Genomic DNA, 18,867 nt, shown 5'->3' with positions numbered 1-18,867 from the left:
AAAGACCAATTAGACCTGTTAACCCATCTTTTTGTCAGTAAGTTGATTGGGAATTACTGAAGCGTAACAATTCTAAGTGGCTTTTCATGTGAATGCCAAGCTAAAATGGATATTCAGAGATGCATTAAGCATTTTTACCTGGCTCTGCATTCTTCATTTAAAGATCTACATGTTAATTTGGAGAAGTGCAACATAAACATGGCGAGCCATGGCTTCTGTGCGTGCTCTTTCCAATATTTGTAAACATGTAAGTGTTGAATGATAAAATTGTAGGTCAAAGGTTATAAGGACTAGAGTAGAGATAATATGGATTATTTGGGCATATTACTTTCAGAGTGATATATCTGGCAGGTATTGTAAGACTGACTTAAGAATTTGACTTCAACAATCACAGGCAAAAATTTTTATGTTATTATTTAAATGCATTTAATAGAGGGAAATTTTAAAAAAATCAAGACAGCATTTTTTTATGCTAAGCTTTATTTCAGAAAAATGGCTTACCTGAGCTCATAGGGGTTCTGAAAATGGCAGTTATTGAAGGATAACCACATGAATTTTGTTCTTGAATAGTTCTTGATATGGACAAACAAGGTATGTTTTACTTTATGATGTAATCTAATCAATACATAGCTAGTAATGTCAGAAATTCTTTGGCAAATAAAACTACAGAGACAGCTGAAGAATTATAACAAAATTCTTTGGAATTTGGTGTTTTTTGGAGATGATGGCTGGAAACAGGTGCCTGAAAAGATTGTTGTCACAGAGCCCTGATACCTTCCAGCCTGAGCTTCCTATATGTGAGGCTGGGAGATGAATTGCAAGAAGGTCTGACCCACTGCTGGTGGCATCAATTTACTTTTCATTAAGACCCACTAAAATGTATAATCTTATTCTGAATCAAAATAAAACCACATTTCACTAAAAAATAAAAATAAAAAAAAAAATCTGTCAATCAATTGGATTTAGGTATTCCTGTGCAATTCTGCTTTTGTGCCTCCTTTTAAAAGGAAATTATGCTGAAACATAAGTTCCCTTTCATAGCCTATCCCAGCAACTCACTGATTGCTCTTCTCTGTGCCAGCCTGGGAAAGGTAACATGGTGGTGTTGAATATCACTGGCATATATACACTGCATATACACATGTAACACTGAATATATACACTGACAGTACCTGAAGCCCAGTTCTGCACCACATTTACTTCCTGCTTTAAGAAAGTTCATATACAATTTGCCACTGTCACTTGTGTAGTTTTCTTTTCTCCCGGGACATAAAATGCATTTCCTTGATCCTTGGACTATTCAGAGGTGATTTGCCAAAGAGATCTTTCCCTCCATGTGGGAAGAGCCAGTACCCTTGCTTCAGTAGAGATAAATAGAAAGAACAAAATGTATTAAGATAAGAGACTGACCCAGGAGTTACAGATGAAAATTGATGTATCTACATAATACAAAACTGCCATAACAGAAATACCATTTTTGGGGGGGGAGGGCAAATCTCTCTGACCAAGACAGTGTTATAGAAATCTGTGATTCAGCTAAGTTTCTGAGATACATTTAATACAAATTTGTGAAGCAGATGCTTGTACGATATCCTTAAGGCCTGCTCATGAACTGAGAAGATGTTTTAGGAGAGTTTTCTTGGTGAAATTTTAGCCAGTTGCTTTGCAATCATACGGGGAGCAAATTCAAGCAAATTCAGCCTTAGTACCAACAGTAATAGAGCTATGCATGAGCATTTTATGTCATGTCTCTTCGTAAGCTATTCAGGTTAGAATTTAGAACATGAACCCATCTACAAACTTTAGGAGGGGGAAAAAACCCCAAATGCAACTAATAAGGCCAGCTAAAATATGCTGTAAGTTAAAACTTTGTATTTCACCCAGAAATGAATTCCAGTATTACATTTGGTGTGTAAAATATTTATTTGGATTCAGGCCAACATTTCTGTGTCTTTAGTGTAAATAAGACATCTCTACAGCAATTTTGAAGTCAGACAGCTCTATACAAAATGGCAGCAGCATTAATTAAGCATATACTTTTCTAACCCCTGAGGATTCTGTGCCTATTAATCACATGTCAGAATGGTTCCTATTTTGCTGGGGATTCATCAGAACAGTCCTGTTCCCCACTTTTACTTTGGCTGTAAAGTCAAATATTTCAAAGGTGTTAGTGGAGCTGGAGAGGAACACAGGAAGTCACTGAATAAGATGATAATTTATTAGCCTTTATCAGGCCTGGTTTTCTGTCTCATCAGGTAAAAGCACGCTGAGTTTAGTAATTCCTGGCATGTTCAAAATGTAGATGCTGAACTGATTACTCGCTGTGACTCACCCGACTCTGGTGTTACTTGCAAGTTTGGAAGCGTAGGTGTGGAACTGAAGATACATTTAAAATAGAAGTAGAGCCGAAATACTGACCCTGACTGGGCACAAGGTTGTTTTGTCTAGTCACATCATTTGCAAGACACTTCAAATTGCTGTTGTTTCCCAGCACAGATCTTTTTTCCAGTAGTATTTGTGACATTTATTTCTCTGAACAAATATAAAATCATTGTATTGTAATGAATTGTCTACTGTGTTAAAACATTTTATAAATATTAATTTTTTTAAAATGTCATTATTATTTTGTTTCTTGAAAAACCTGGATCTCTTAATTTACTTGTTGTCAGTGCTTCTTAGTCCCTTTAGCAGCAAGTATATTATTTGGACTCAGATTTTGTATGCAGAAGGTTAGCATAAAAGCACTATGGCATGTTCAGCCATCTTGGCATTGTCATTTGAGGTTTTTTAATTAAAAGTCTGCCTTGGAGTATGTCAAGTGCTCCTGTATTTTTGCCATTCTTCTTATCTCTATGGCAACAAAAATATTTCAACATTTACATGGGCATCATATTCTTTGCTAATGTACTATCTGAACTGTTTGTATGCTGAGAAGGGGAGCAGCAGAGATTGGCTTCTGCAGGCTGGGATGCAGGAGTTGTCAAGACAACCAAGAGGCCTAAGGATGTCCTTACTAGTAGCATTAAATTGAAGCTTTAAATTAATTCACTCTCATGTGTTTTTGTAGCTTATGCTGTTAATTGAAATAATAGGAGTGACCTTCCCTGTACATTCAGAGCACCTGTCCTATTAAAATTGCATGTGCTATTTACTTAAGTACACTCATCTATCAGACAAATCTAGCGTGAAATAGGGGAAAATGGAAGACACTTATATTGTACTGCTATGTATTGACTCGTAGTAATAGGAGAAGCAAGCTTTTCTTGTACCTAGCTTGAGAGAGTTGTAATGAACATTTTACTCTGAAACTTCATTTATTTCTGCTTTCCACTCAAGGGCCTTAAGTTTGCATAACTCTAGACACTACAATTTATTATACAGTGCTGAATGTAATTGAAATGAATACTTTTTTTTTTTCTGTAATACATTTGAATAACTCAAGAATCATGTTTTCGTGTATGCAAGAGAGTGCTTTTTCCTTCACAGCAGAAAATAAACCCAAAAGAGTAGGAAACTGTTACTTTTTTGTTCAAATCATAATCTTGCACTGACTTAATTTGTGGAGCTACTTTTGATTGTTTTTTTGTTGATAGAATTCTGTAGAGGAACCAGTTGAAGTTTCTTTGCCCAATCTTTTAGATTGTCACAGCCAAATGCATAGCCCCATAAGAGCCAAAACATTAGACAATTATATGTACATTTGGTTTCCTTATTAAAAGGAAAAGATCTGCAATCTGCTGTTTTGATGAAATCCATAAGTTTAAATTTGGTGGTCAAATACATCAAATATTCAATTATTTTTGTACAGGGCAATGGTGGACAAGGATGCACAAGTTCTTAAAGGAGTGAAAGGATTTCATCCTCCTCTGCAACTAGTTTAAAACACAAGTCTCTACGCTGTATAAAGTATGTGAATACTTTTCATCTCCTAAAGAGGGAAATGCGCTCTTATTTGCCATTGCTTTTTTATGCTGTTAGGTAGATAATAAAGCTATAGAAAATTTGAGAATATATTTCCTAGTACTATATTCATTGATGCACAAAACTGTACACCAGCTGAGAGTCGAAGCAGTAAGCTAATGAATCCTTGAAGCACGTTTTCTGGGAAAAAATACCATTAGTTTTTTCTTCAAAGTCTAGGAAACAGAGAGGAATGCTTTATGTATTACTGCAGGATTGCCAAGAGTGCTGACGGTGATTTGATCTCCCTGTATTTGAGAACACAGATGAAGTTTCTTGCAGACGCCTAAACACGAATACCACAGCATGAGCTGGAAGTGCTATAAATTCATTTTTGTCTTGGTGAAGGACAGATTATTGGGAGAGGGCAGGAAGCCAACAGGTGTCCTTTCTAGTTCCTTATTAATCTCTCCAAGACCAGTACCATCTCTGTGGCATGTGACAGGAATGCATCAGTCTCCGTATCAATACTGTGGCTGCAGCCAGGTTACTGTATGCATGTTAATGTTTGCTCCCACTGCTATTTGAAACGCTTGTGAGTGCTCAGCACATCTGAAAATCAGGCCATTTAATTCTAGGCACTTTAAATATAGATTAAGAGTCTTAAATTTAGGTATGAAGGTTTGAATGTTTTGGATCAAACCTCTCCATCAGCCTGCAATCAACAGTGCTATATAGAAATGATATTGCAGAATAAGATACAATCAGGTCAGATTTTTTTTTTTTTTTTTTGGTAAAAACAAACTCATAACATCAGCATCTGGCTCACTTTAAAATACAGTCCTTAGAGTGTAGCTGTGTACAATATGTTTTATTAAACTTAAACTGGCAAATCCATGTCTAATAATAATGGATCTATATCTAAAAGAAAAGCAATACTCTGTACTACATGCAGATTAAGAAGACCCATTTGTTCTGATCGGAGTTTCTGTCTATGCACTAAATTACTGTTGATAACACCCAATTTATCTTACTTTGCCAAGATATACTGTTGAAAACATAGGGCTGTGGACCAGAACAGCTTGTCACTGTTTCTCTGTCTTCAGCACCCCTGGATACTTCACTGATACCCAGGATCTCCTTTCACAGTCTCTTTCTTGGTGTATGCCAAGGAGCTGGAAGGCTGCTCCCTTGTTGCTGTGTCGTAGCTGGGCTGAACAGTAACGATGTCAACATAAGGGAGATGGTTTGGTCAAATGAAAATCACCCACCTAATTTCTGGACAATGTCTTGAACCTACAATATAACTTTTCCTCTATTTCGGAATGTGAAGGGATCTTAAATTAGGGTACAGGTGATGTTAAAAATTGATGGAAAGGAGAGGTTATGCCACAGTACAAAATGGGCCAGTATCACTTTCCTTCCCTAAAAGAAAAAGGCAGAGGAATAGAGGCAGGACAATATCTATAGCATCTCTAGGGTTGGCATCAGTCTGGTAAGAGTCCCAGAATTTGTAAGAGACCTTGATGGATTCCATCCCACATCCTTCCCCATCTCTCATTCAGGAGCTACAAACTAATAGCAGGAAAGTCTCACTGGAGGTGGTCCCTAACTACAGCATTCTTAAAGGTAAAAAATGTCTCATGATTTCCATGAGCAATTATCTTAGTGCGTCTTTTGGGGACACTAAACTTTGCAGCCATTTCAGTAGTACAGTTGAGGCTGACAGGGACCAAAAGTCAAATACAGCAGAGAAAATTGTCTGTCACAGTAGGTCAGGCATTTCAGGTGGCATTTGAATGACAGGATCTGCAATGTCATGTGGAAGTTCCTTGCAGCAAGGAGAAAAGTGTGCTGGGTTAAATTAAATTCTTCCAGGGCTCTGGGCACCTGGATTTGTTTTTGCAGTTTGGACCTATGTCCATATTTCCTGCAAGTGGAACTAGCCTGTGCAACAGTCAGCATAAGCATATCAGTATGGAATATAAATCTATATATAGTGGTCTAAACTAGCACAACTTTACTGGATCTTCATCATCTATTAAAAAAAGATACAACGCTATTTACATCATTTAGCCTCATGCATAATATGTCTTTAAAAAGCTCTGTAATACCTCCAGTAACTGGTTCTTGAAATGGCAGCACAGATAAACAGTATAGAGACCTTTACATGTTCCCTGAGAATTTATATATAAATCTTGTGGCCAGTACATATAATTCCCTTTTCTTCCTATCTTCCCTTCCCATAGTTTCGCTCCATCTTTTTAGGGCCTGGATATGTGCAAGAGAGTTCCCTTATTAAAGCAGCTTGCCAATGTTTTCTCTGTCTTCAGCACCGTGGGGTATTTCATTGACACTCAGGATCTCCTTCGATATTCTCTCTCTGTCTCTCTTGACATTTTTGCAAGGAGGGAGAAAGAGGCTGGGGGAAGGTGCATATAATGCTTCCACTGCTGAGCACTATGAATTATATCTGCTGGAGTAATAGTGTGAAGTGGCAGGGATCCGTTTTGATGAATCTCATGCTGATTTGTAGCCCCAATTCTAGCTGTAGGTAACACTGAACACCTGTTTGGAGTACTAGAGCAACGGAATAAAGCTCTGTACAGTAAATATGCTGTGTACTGTAGCTGCTTGTTTATTGTCATACAGTAATTAATTCGCAATTATATTTTGCAACATACCAGAAGAGAAGTGCACTATAATTCCTACCACCCAGAAAGAGGCTCAGTAGTGACACTTGTTAAACTGAGCTAGCTGATTCTCTCTTTCCTCATCACTGATTGCTTTTTTCTTTTGTCTCAGCACAAAACAGAAAGTTACAAAAGACACTTCTGTAAAGATTCTGTAAAGCCTGGATAATAATGGCTCTGTGCTACTCTAGAACGGTATGTCTTAAAAACAAACACACACAAACACATGAAACAGGGGGTATGAATATTTATCCGATTTTGTCTCTCTCATCCCTTGCTGTACCACATCACTCAGTGGTCCACCACAGAAGGAGTTTGTGAGCCCCATTCTTAACTTCCTACCTGTGAAATCCTTTTCTTTTCATCCATATGACTCCTTTGCTTCTGTTTAGACCATTCAGAATCATCTGCTAAGAGATTTCTCTTTATTATTCATCATTCTATGTGTCTCTGAGTCTGGTGATACCTCCTATGAAAACTACACCCCTACCCTCAGTCTATAAAATTCTCATGAGCCCAACATTGGTTTTAAATTACTCCTGTGTTTTATTGCATCCCTCTGCAATAAGCTCCCTGGGAACTATTTCCTTCAGAAATGTATCCACAATTTCTTTCAATACATCTTACATAGCTGGAAGTCTGGCTTTTCAAAAGTAGACCCCACAATTTGGTTTCTGCTAGCACCCTGGAACAGAGGAGTCAGAAAGTCCTGTTTGCTTTCAATGCCATAGTACTACTGCAAGAAAAGACATGTTGCTGTATTAGATACTGCAGCGTTTTCAATGCAATTTTACAACCTAATGTTTAGTTACTTTTAGTTACACAGTTTTTAGAAACAGCTTTCAATTGGATTCACAGTAATTTGCTTGTTTTTTCTCTGCATTTCCCTAAAAGTGATGTATCTATTCTCAGGTCCATGCCTGATACTAATATTTCCTTCCTCCCCTGTTTTTCTAATAGCCTGTTGTCTTTATTTTCTTTCATCTTTTTACTAGTGTTTCAATAGTTTTGAAGAGTTGATACTGAGATGTTTTAAAAATATGTGTATAGGGTTAAATTCAAGATCTAAATTTGAAAGTAGATCCTTAGTATTTCACTAAAACCTAAAGTTTAAATGCATGATCTCATCATTCTGTTTCTCTTGTCCCATGGCTGCACAAAAATATGTGTTATCAGTGCACATTGAGGTTTGCTTGTAGCTGAGAATATTGATCTTAAAATGATAGAGACTGACTTGTTTTATACAAATTTATGATCAACTGTATATATGTGGAGTATGTAAACAACAATCCCTTGACAGTAAATTAAAAAAGATATCAATATACCTCAGAGAGAGTGCTAACTTAATTTGCAATTATATCTAGTAAGGAAGAAAAAGAGAAAAATACTTTCCTCTGAAAATCTTCACAAATACAATATTTCTTTGACATTTCACATATACTGAAAAGTTACACCTGAGGAATTCATTTCCATTGCTTTCACTTGGTGTCCTACGGTGACTGATATAAATATTTTATTAGGCAAACCTGCAGGTTTCTGAAGATTATATGTCTTATCAAGTTGACCCTTATAATTATGTTGTCTTCTGTAACTGTGGGATCTCTTTTAATTTTGTAGTCTTTTTGTAAATATTGAACCATTAAAAAATATACAACCACAAGCAAAAGCTGACTGAGAATAAGAAAAGGTGTAAACAGGCCTCTTCTTGCTCAGGAAGATTCTCATTCTGCTTGTTGCTACAGAGACAATGCCTTAATTATATGTTAGTAGCTGGACACAGAGCAGCATATCCTCAGCTTGTGAAAAATCTGTTTTCTGAGACTGTTTATTTGGTTTCTCTTTTAAAGCAATCACTGTGGATGCTTTTTAAATCTTTTTTAATCCCCATCTTCTTCTTTCCTGAAAAATGAGACTTAGTGGGGAAAAGTTTCAGTTGCTCAGTTTTATGCACAAAGCAGTCAATGAGGATTTGCAGTCCTGTCAAATTGAGATGAACATTGTACGTACAGAGAAAAATGTTTATATCTGATACAGGAATATTTTATACTTTTTTTTCCTGGAAATTAGTTCTCATTTACATAATTCTATGGCCTTCTGTTGGAGTTATGAAAACAGAGCTTCTGTTATTCTCTGCCTCTTCTTTCTGCAATTATTTACTTAGGAAAGACTTTGACTGCTCTTTTCCTGGGCAGCAGCAAAAATCATACACAAGTCCTATGAAATAAGAGGTTGGGAGGTCCTGTGCAGGTATTTACATGCCTTTGTATCATCAATTTGATGCCTCAGTGTATTCTAGTCTATCAGTTCCTAAAGAAGAGATTAGCTGAATATTGGCCCAGCTGCTTAATGCAGATGGGGGCTTTGGCTAACATTCATCCCATTTAAATTTAGCACACAGCTGACTTACCTAATTTAAGGCAATGTTCCTTCTTATGCAGTGGAGAAAAATGTACTGTTCCAGAAAGTGATTCAGGTTTAAAATTAACTGAATCATCTCCTTGAAGCATCTTTTTTCTTTCCATATATTACAGGGACAGCTACAACCCTAATTAAGACACCTTAATTCAATGTCAGCATTCATTTGGGATAGACTTGCCCATTTAGCAGTGAGTGTTGTTTTGTGGCTGCCATGTTGTGGGATTTGTTACAGGCAATACAGGAGGCAGCAGATTATTTCCAGAGTTTTGCCTTTTCTGCTTCTGCAGCTATTTCCTCTTTGTTTGGAGTTCTCTGCCAAGGTAGGATCTACAATTCCAGAAATAGCCACTAGGATAGAGAGCATCTATTTCTAAGTAATTTCTTACTGTTTAAAAATATAAAACCAGGGGGAAGTCTAATTATGTGACACACAAGATAGTCCCAGAGCTTAAAATCAGTGATACGATAATGAAACAGAGGCTCAAAAGAAGAGGATACTTCTTTTACACCTCTTGGTGTCTCTAGAGAAGAATTGAGGTGCCTTTTTGGATTTCTGCTGGAATGACTTGCAGATAGAAAAGGGTTGTGTGGCAGCAGAAGTGGCTCCAGTTTCTCAGAAGACTTGGAAAGATTTGCACAAATGTATGATGGCCGTGCACTGGCAGAGTCCTGCTGGCTTGTGCACACAAAAGAAAAGAAGGTCATCAGGAGTAGCCAGCATGGATTCACCACCAGGAAATCATGTGTGACCAATCTGATAGCCTTTCTAAGATGGCATGGCAGGATGGGTTGATGAGGGGAGACCAGTGGATGTTGCCTACCCTGACTTTTGCAAAGTTTTGGCACAATTTCCCATAACATCCTTGTGGGTAAGAAAGGAAATGTGGGGTGTGAGGACAGTGAGGTGGATTGAGAACTGGCAGAGCTCAGAGGGTCATGATCAGTGGAGTAGAATCCAGCTGGAGGCCTGTAGTCTGTGGCATCCCCCAGGGATCAATAATGGGTCCAGTCTTATTCAACTTGCATATCAGTGAGCTGGAAAAAAGGATAGCATGTACCCTCAGTAAGTTTGCTGACAATATGAAACTGGAAAAGTGTTAATACTCCTGATGGCTGTGCTGCCATTCAGCAGGACCCTGATCATCTGAGACCTGGGCGGAGAGAAAACTAAAAAGGCTCAACAAGAGCAAGTGTAGGGTCCTGCACCTGGGGAAGAACAACCCCAAGTACCAGCACAGGCTGGGTCTGGCCTCCTACAGAGCAGCTCTGCAGAGAAGAACCTGGGAGCATCAGGGAATGACAAGCTGAGCACGAGCTGGCAGTGCCCTTGCAACCAGGAGGGTCAATGATGTCTTTGGGGACATTGGGAGGAGTGTGGCCAGCAGGTTGAGAGAGATGATCCTGCTGTTCCTAGTGGCCCTACTGAGGCCAAATCTGGAGTATTGTGTTCAATCTGGTCTCCTCAGTACAAGTACAATTGATCCAACCCAGCATCTTGTTGGCTTTCTTTGCCACACAATCATACTCTTTCACTAATATGGAATTTCTTGTCCACCAGGAAACCCAGATTTCTTTCTGCAAATGTCTTCCCTGATGGGTAGATCCCAGCTTATGATGTGCTCCTTGATTAAATTTTCACAGGTGCAAGACCTTACACTTGTCTTTGTTGAATTTCCTAAGGTTCTTGTTAATCCACTCTTCCAGCCTATCCAGGTCTTTCTTCAGGGTGGCTCTCTATTCGAAAGTGTTTTCTTCCCCACTCAGTTTAATATCATCAACAAACTTTGTCAGGGTACACTTGACCACATCATCCAGATCCCTTATGAAGATACTAAGCAGTGTTGGACCCACTTTTGATCCCTGGAAGACCCCCTTGTGACGGGCTGTCAGTTTGAAAAGGGGCTATTTGCCACCACCCTTTGGGTGCAGCCTTGTCAGCCAGTGCCCCACCCATCACATGGACCTCTTGTCCAGACCACAACACATCCACTTCTCTAGGAAGTGGATGTCAAAAGCCTTGAAGAAATCCAGGTAGACAATGCCCACTGCTCATCCCTCATCAACCAAGCAGCTTACTTTGTTGTAGAAGGTGATGAGGTTTGTCAAGCACGATTTGCCCTTGGTGAACCAAAACAAGGAATAAAGATTCAGATGGCAGTTGTTACTGTATGGGTTCAATTTGTTGCTGTGGCGGTTTAGGAATGAAATTCCCTGACTCAGTGCTCCCAGTGAAACACTCCAAACCATGCACGGACTGCTCACTGCCCCCTCCGCCTCTGCTTCCCTCTGTGGTGGGATGGAAAGGGGAATTGGAGGCACAAAAGGCAAAGATCATGGGCTGAGATAAGAACAATTTACTGGAAAGAGCAATGAGGCTTTTAAAAATGAACAACAACAGCAACAATACTAACAATAGACTGTACAAGAAACACACTATTTGGGCACAAGTGCTCACCCCCAAAAAGACCCAACTGCTCCCTCTGCCACGCTACCTAACCTGAGACAGACCCTTCCCTCATCCTTGGAAAATGATCTGAGGTGATAGAGAATAACCTCTGAGCCCCTCCTGGCTACTGCATTACATTAACTGTGTCCTGGCCAGAACCAGGACAGTCACTGTCCCTGCCATGCTAAAACTGCAACAGTGTGAGTGAAAGAGCTGCTTCAAGGTCCTTTTATAAAGACTGTGACACTGAAATTCCTAAGCAGCTTATTGCATAGCTCATTGCTAGGACGACTTGGCTAATAAGCATTATAACTCGTGTTGATAGAAAATGGTTTAGAACCACAAGTGTGGTAAATCTCGGCACTATTCATTGAAATCTGCTGTGTTTCTCCCAAGGATTTGTAAAGCTCTCACTTTCTAGAAGACCCCATGAAGATGTGTGCATAAGAACTGACAAGCTGTTTCTGTGATAGCAGTGGTTGTGATTACAGTAGGCTTTGTAGTTACTTGAGGTTACAGAAAAGTGTGCTTTTTTCACTTGAATAGTAATTTTGTTTAATATCCTGTGGCACACAATGGAGAAAAACCTCACTAAAATTTATAATCTTACAGAGCAAACTAAATCTGCTCTGTCAAAAAAAAAAAAAAAAAAAACCAAAAAAACCAACAAACTAAGTAAATGCTCTGATTTCACTGTTCTCATTTTATATACTGAAGGAGCTGGGGACCATGTAGGCTATATCCTAATGCTGCCCATGTTGCAGTGAAAGGGAGCCCACTTTAGATAAACAGTGAATCCAATTTCAGTCAGCCCTATATCTCTCAGCTGCAATTTATTTTTCTTTAAATATGCAGAATGAGACTCAGAGCTTTTCATTTCTTAAGAGATGAACAACTGGAGTACTACGACACATTTATATAATGTTTAATTTCAGAAGCGAGGAAGTTAGACAAATGGATATATTGAGCCCAGAATTTAGATCAGGGTTCAGCTTCTGATCTTAATGTGGTATATTAGCCTTTTAAATGATGTTGCTTTTTTGATGTAGTCTCTATCACATTACACTCCCTTCCCATTGATGTTCCTCATTGTGTATCTGTTACAAGTTCTCACTGAGTTGTGGGGGAGGGTGAAGCTAATTAGATTGTTGTTGGTGATAATAAAACATATCCATTGCAACTTTTTTTCTGCGGGTCTGGGAAAAGGTAGTTTGTTAGCTTAGCTCCCTTTCCTCGTGGGAAAACTCCCAAAAAGTACATGTTAGATGCAGGAATTCATAGTGTGGTGAAGACAAGAAGGAATGGGAAAACTACAGCTCCATGTTACCAGCCCTCCACTGAGGTGTGGTAAGAAGTATTGGAGAGTATTCTTTGACATTAAACAGGATTTATATGGTTACACAGAGCTAAAAATTGCACATACTGCAGCATATGAGGGTTTGTTGCAATTTCTCCATCGGCTCCTAAAGATTGCACTTTTCTCCCAATTTTTTTTGTGTTTGTACAGAACCATTTCATTTTGATATTTGCCAAACTGGAATTTTATGAGGTTGAAAAATTTTAGAAGTTAAATGCTTATCTTCAAGTTCAATACAACTCTTCTTTCAGGCTGAGGTTTTTCCTTTTTCCTGTCTTTAATGAAGCATTTTAAATCACGTTTCCAATTTGAATTCAAGTTGAAAACAGATATTTGAGGATTTAGGCAGTGAACTAAATATTGAGTGACTCTTTCATGCTGGTTGTTTTCTAACTCTGCACGAATGGCTTTCCCCTAGATCTAGTGTGTCATTACAGTGAGTCCAGAACAGCTCTTAGTTCCAAAGCACATCAGTTTTACCCACAGAAGTCTCAGGAAAGACCATAGCAGGTAATTAACTTCAAACAGAGAAGCAGACACCCTCAGAGGAGAGCAGACATCCACGTCAGCTATTTTGGGCTTGTAGTTAAGGTGGATTTTGGAACTATCGCTTTTAGAACTTAAGTTCCTTTTGGGGCTAAATGTAGCCGTGAGTCTCTAGAGGGTGGTGGGAGCAGCCACACAGATTGCTTAAAGTGAAGCTGAATGTCTTGGGTGAGAAGGCAGGTCCATGCTGAAAGATGAATAAAGGCTTACAAGTGCTGCTGACCAGTGCACACAGCTCAGTCTCCTGCAGCATCAGAGCTTTGTGATCAGGAAGATAAAAGCACCTTTTACTAGAGGTCTTTTGTCCTTGCAGTATATTATATTAGATACTTGCAGTAAAATATTTTGGTTTTGCAGTCTTTTATGAATTGAAAAATTCAAAATTGTTGAGTTTATAGAAGTTCATTTGATATACAACAAAAGCTGTTTACTCCAAGAAATTTCTTCATCAGCTGTCCTTTCGTGAGAGTTCTTCCTATTAACTAATGTTTGCAGTGTGCTTTGGAGATAAAAGCTTTAAATGCTTTGTGCTATTACTCCTATTACAGAGCATGCTGTAGGTATGTGGAATGGAATTTTTCATGGAAAGTAGTTATTTCACATACACTGAAATAACTTGGTGCATGTTTATCCCTGGTATGCATTGAATGAGGCCAGTAGAAATTTATCAGAGTTGAAACTGGTCCTTTATGGTTTTATGTGTAACATAATTTATATAAAATCAAGTTTAGGTCACACTAGAATCTGTTTCTGTAATGAAAATGTATCTGCAAAATCACTGAAACAGTCTGAGAGTCAGTTTTCAGTCACCCATATCCCCCCAAGTGCTGTCCTCATTCAAAACCTTATGATTAAAAAACATCTCCTTTATTTTCAATTTATTGCATCACAGGAAATGTTTGAAAGCTGTCATCTCCCACAGAAAGGCACTACAACATTGACTTTCAAAAGGCATGAGTCATTTTTAAAAGTGGGGCCAAGACTTGTAAGTTACTCAACTGCTCTTCAAGATAGTGTCCCTTCCAGTAATATGAAATAGTTGTGCACCTTTGGATATCATAATGAAAGCTTCATCCATCACTACCCAGGGGTTTATTTGAAGAGTGAATAAAATGATGAAAAAAGAGACTAGAGAAAGTAGTAGGCAAGGCTGGAGGAGCAGAGCTGGAAATCATCAGGTTCAACCCCCCAGACAGAAAAGGGCAGACAGAAAAAAAAAAATATTCTAAAATTATATGTAAGATTAATTGTGCAAAACCAGCTGGGTTTCTTTCCCTTAATTCCAGCATCCCCTCCCACCCTCCCAGAGCTTTAAAAATGCAGCAGGTAAAATACCCAGCTTGTTGTATAAAACATTTGGGAATACTCTGTCCTGGAAGAGGATTCTCTGCTACAGGATTCTACCTGTACTTCAGTAATACATTAGAAGTTTGCCTTTTCTTGTAAAATCATGACCAAAATCCCACCTGAGTGAGGCAGACACAGTGCTCAGAATGAGCTCCTTCGGAGATTTTAGAAAGGGTAAAGGATTAATTTTTGACTCAATAACACTGGCAATTCCAGTTACTTAAAATCAAAAGATAAGGGAAACTACATCCATCTCCTTTTGTCAAATCTTGCTTAATAAAGCCTTCAAAGCATTATAATAACTAGCTGAAAAAAAAAAGTAGCTCTGGACTGATTAAGTTGTGTTTTGCTTAGCTGAAAGTGCTTAAAAGTGGGTACTGGCCTCACCCATAGTGTGATGCATAGAGGAATTCGCGTTTGATCTACAGATATGAAACCTTCTCACATTTACAGCAAAGCTATCAAGAAGTTTCCTAGCAGTTTAGGCAAAATTACATTTTTTCCACCTTGAGGATGATAAATTCACCTTTCCCTTAGCAGAACCAGCCATCCCTAAAACTGCAGCATAGGTCGTCCAGTGCTGTTGGCATTAAGGAGGTAAGCAACCCTCCTGATTGGATTGGGTTTGTGTAGGCAGGTTTGGGGGAGGAGGAGGAGGGGGAATGTGCTACAGACTGACTTCTGTGAGAAGCTGACAGAAACCTTCCCCATGTCCAACAGAGCCAATGTCAGCCAGCTCCAAGAGGGATGTGACCTGGCCAAGGCCAAGTCAATGAGATGGAGTAGTGGAGCCTCTGGGATACCATATTTAAGAAGGAAAAGAAAAAGTTATTGCACAGTTGTAATTGTACTCAGAGAAGAGCAGAGTGAGAGTATGTGGGAAGAACAGCCCTGCAGATACCAAGGTCAGTGCAGAAGGAGGGGAAGGAGATGCTCCTGGAGCTGGAGCTGAGGTTCCCCTTCAGTCCACAGTGCAGACCATGGAGGACCCTGGGAATAGGAGATCCCCCTGCAGCCCATGGAGGAGACCCACTTCAGAGGAGGTAGATGTCCAAAAGAAAGCTGTGACCCCATGGGCAGCTCCTGGAGGGACCTGTGCACCCATGGAGAGAGGAGTCCATGCTGGAGCAGTTTTCCTGGTGGGATTTGTGACACTGTGGGGAACCCATGCTGGAGCAGGCTTTTCCTGTGGAAAGGAACCCACATTCGTGCAGTTTGTAGCCCATAGGGAGGACTCATGCTGGAGAAGTTCATGGAGAACTGTCTCCCTTGGGATGAACCCCACACTGGAGCAGAGACTTTTGTCCCTGAGCAGAGGCAGGAACAACATGTGATGAACTGTCCATAGACCCCATTCCCCATCTTCCTGCATTATTGAGGGGAGGATGTAGAGCCCAGGAAGAAGGAAGGGGTGGGGGAAGTATTTTTCAGATTTGTTTCACTTATTATCCTGCTCTGGTTTTGACTAGCAATAAATTCATTCACTCCCCAAGCAGAGTCTGTTTTGAAAGTGACAATAGTTAATGAGTGATTTTTCCCTATCCTTATCTCAACTCATAGACCTTTCATTATATTTCCTCTCCTCTGTCCAGTTGCAGAGTGGGGTGATAGAGCAGCTTTGGTGGGTACCTGGCATCCAGCCAAGGTCAAAATACCACACCAGTGTTAACATAGTCCTGAAGTTACTCTGGTATTATGGCAGTAAACATGAAAATAATGATGTACATTTAAAACAAATCCTTGAAAGAATTAGAATCCTAGACACAAATGAAATGGTGGCATCAAAACAAGTTTCCAGAGATTTTGTGTAGGCAGTGAATTGGGTTCAGAATTTTGGAAAATTTAGAGGTGATAGTTATAGGGAGGAGTGCAATCTAATTATGAAAAGAATTGTCCAATTTAAAACAATAGTTTTACAGTTACTGAATTCGTGATAATTAAATCACAGGGTTGCTTCTTTAGGCTTTAAAGATTGGCAGCGCAGTTCTTGTAATCCTCTTCTGATCTTCTCAGGGCATCAGGACTGTGGTTTATTGACATGTAATTAGATCAGGATGTCACTACATCAATGTCAGTGTAAACATCACTAAGTAAGTAGCTGATCTTTACAAGATCAGCAACCTAATCTCCTCTGGGATGCCAACAGTCTTTGTTAACACTTAGGCTTAGGATTGTATCTGTTCTTTTAATGCCAGGCTCCCAACAACCCTGGGAACTCTGACATCCCAAGTCAACCAGCATCTGAAGCTCAACTAGTCATACTGATGTTCTGGCAATTGCAATACCTTGTCTCCTAATAGATTTTCTTGCTTACACAACAACAAAAAAATGACATCTCATTTTTTGCGGAACAGGCGGGGGACATGGGTGGACTATGAAGTTTGTTTTTTTAAGCTGAGTGTGAGTTATCTACTGTATTGCTGGCTTTTAGAGAAATTGTGTAGTAGCTTATTTTTTATAGGCCCTATTCACAGCTTTAAAAATTTGTAATTGCAATTGAAAGAAATCTTATAAAATTATATGTTAAAAGATTAATCATAAATTGTATTTTAAATTGCCAGTACAATCGAAGGAAATAGTTTCATGGAATGGAAATATGAAATAAATGCTACACTTCTACAAACTTTTTTTTAATGGAGAAAAATATCTATAATTTTTTTTTATTTTGAGGAAACAGAGAAGATATCTTAGTTTAGGTCACTTTGGTTTATCTGTTTTGTCCACAAACTGTAAATGTAGTTCTATAGTCATAAGATTGTCAGTCTCTCTTATCTGAAGATATTATAACACTTTTCAATGGACTCATGTACAGTGAATATCTATGGAAATAGTCTGCCTTTTCTTATATAGCTTTCAAATGCACTTCAGAAATACAGTGTAGATCACTGGGCTTTACCATCACAGTTTGAAAAGCACAGGTTGTGCTCCATATTTGAGCAAAATTTCCATTGGCCCTAATCTAAATTAAGACATCAAGTTTTTACCATAGGTTCTTCTAAAAGATTAAAACACAGCTGTGAAACAAAGGAAAGAAAGGTGTTGATGTTGAAGTCTAAAACCCTGCCTATATTGAATTGTCAGCCACCACGGGTATATTTTCAGGTTTATGGGAGTTTTTTCGGGGGATAGGGAGAATGTATTTTGTCAAACATTTTGATTATATGACATTCAGCACCATAAATATGCTTAGGTGTTTAGACACAATTATGTAAAATGAGGAAGACTGTAAGCATCTAAACAATAGTGATTAAAAATATCAGTATGCTGAGCCGATATCCATTTTAGATAGGATATAGAAATATAAGTTCATTTTAGGTGCTTACCAGGAAAGTTAACAAGTGGATACTTCCAAAGATTTAGGAATATTTAAGGCTATAAATAACCCAGAAAGATATCAGCAGAATTCAGAACCTAAAGAAGTAAAGAAGTTTTAGCACTTGCCTCTGGATTTATTTGTTATCTGAGTATCTGGTAGTTTGTGAGCAATGAATGTGAGTGGGCCCTATTATGTAATTTCTCTAACCTAGTGCACACCTTTAAAACAGAGAAAAAAAACCCAAACCACCCCAAAAAAAAAAAAAAAAAAAAAAAAACAAAAAAAACCCCTAAAGCCTTGCAAGCTTTTGTGTGGAGATGTATGTCCCTGTGGGGGAACTGCAGCGCTGAGAATCACAAGTCTACTGCTATTATGCCTGCAGGGTTGAAGCTGGACAGCTGCTCTTTGTGTCCTTTGTGCTCAGGGGCTTGGACTTTTCATGGATCTGTTTGCTCTGACCTGCATACATATCAGAAAAACTTACAGAAAGGAGGAAACCTAGAATATATCCAGAGGATGTGCAGGGTAGAACACTCATTGATGAATCCAGTCAAAATTCTTGCATATGACTATTTTAAAACTCCTTTTCCTGGGGACTGGCAGATTTGATAGAATAAAAAAATATTTCCCATTTTTGAAACTAGACATCTGGATTAAGATGATATTAATTTGTTTTAAGCTAAAAACTGTCCGCATTTTAGAGCTGCTATCACTGAAAATTGAGGGGGAAGTCTGAACACAAAGTTAGAATTAATTCCGTTTTCCTGCCTTTGGTCTCAGACTGAACCTTTCTTAAAAGCAGGGATTTAGGGAAGCTGTGAATGGTCTTGCTTCAAGGTGAAAT

General features: G+C 38.8%; 1 protein-coding gene across 3 annotated transcripts in view; it reads left to right on the top strand.

Annotated features, from left to right (window-relative positions):
• The window catches only part of LOC148224908 (uncharacterized), a 403,359-nt gene that overhangs the window by 115,271 nt on the left and 269,221 nt on the right, over window positions 1-18,867 (top strand). The window lies entirely within an intron of this gene.

This window comes from Sturnus vulgaris, chromosome 2, assembly GCF_052056855.1.
Source record: "Sturnus vulgaris isolate bStuVul1 chromosome 2, bStuVul1.hap1, whole genome shotgun sequence".
In the NCBI taxonomy this organism is placed as follows: Eukaryota; Metazoa; Chordata; class Aves; order Passeriformes; family Sturnidae; genus Sturnus; species Sturnus vulgaris.
Note: the sequence above shows the minus strand (reverse complement) of the source record. Positions and strands in the feature narration are given on the sequence as shown.